Below are 599 nucleotides of genomic sequence, written 5' to 3' on the forward strand. Positions count from 1 at the left end.
CGACGTTCTCACGCAGACCTCAAGAAGCGACAGGAACTATGCCCGGCATCCTATGTAAAGGAGACCCCTACGTCACCAACATTGTGGTGATGATGGAAAGTAGCCATAACGGCAAGTTTAAAAAATGTCGCAGTTTCACCCGCAAGGCGAAGCATCAATTGCGATAGAAAATTAGTAGAGAGCTACACGGAGTAAGGATAGTAGTTTTATCAGCTATATAAACTAGAACATGCAGCAGCACCAGCAAGGCGCAGAACTGTTGTCAACACCGTGGGCGTTTTGCCCGCGTTTGCACCGAACGCGCGCCGTTGGTGACTGTTGCCGGTGCCTTTGGGGCGGCTCGGAGGTTTTAGACGAGATCAGAACTGGACACTCGTCGAATAGCGTCGGAAGTCTTTACTACCTCTGGCGTCCCATGCAACGTTATTATATTTGGTGCCGCAGCTAAACGTCGCTTCCCCTCCCTCCCTCCCGTTCCCCCACGGCCTTTCGCACGACGGAAGAAGTCGCGTTTGCTCTCCACCGTGCGTTCGCTCCCCGTGAAAACGCGCGTCCCTCGCGCACATACAGCATACTGTGTGCGGCGACGATTTCATCGC

The sequence above is a fragment of the Dermacentor silvarum genome, chromosome 3 (assembly GCF_013339745.2).
Source record: "Dermacentor silvarum isolate Dsil-2018 chromosome 3, BIME_Dsil_1.4, whole genome shotgun sequence".
Taxonomy (NCBI): Eukaryota; Metazoa; Arthropoda; class Arachnida; order Ixodida; family Ixodidae; genus Dermacentor; species Dermacentor silvarum.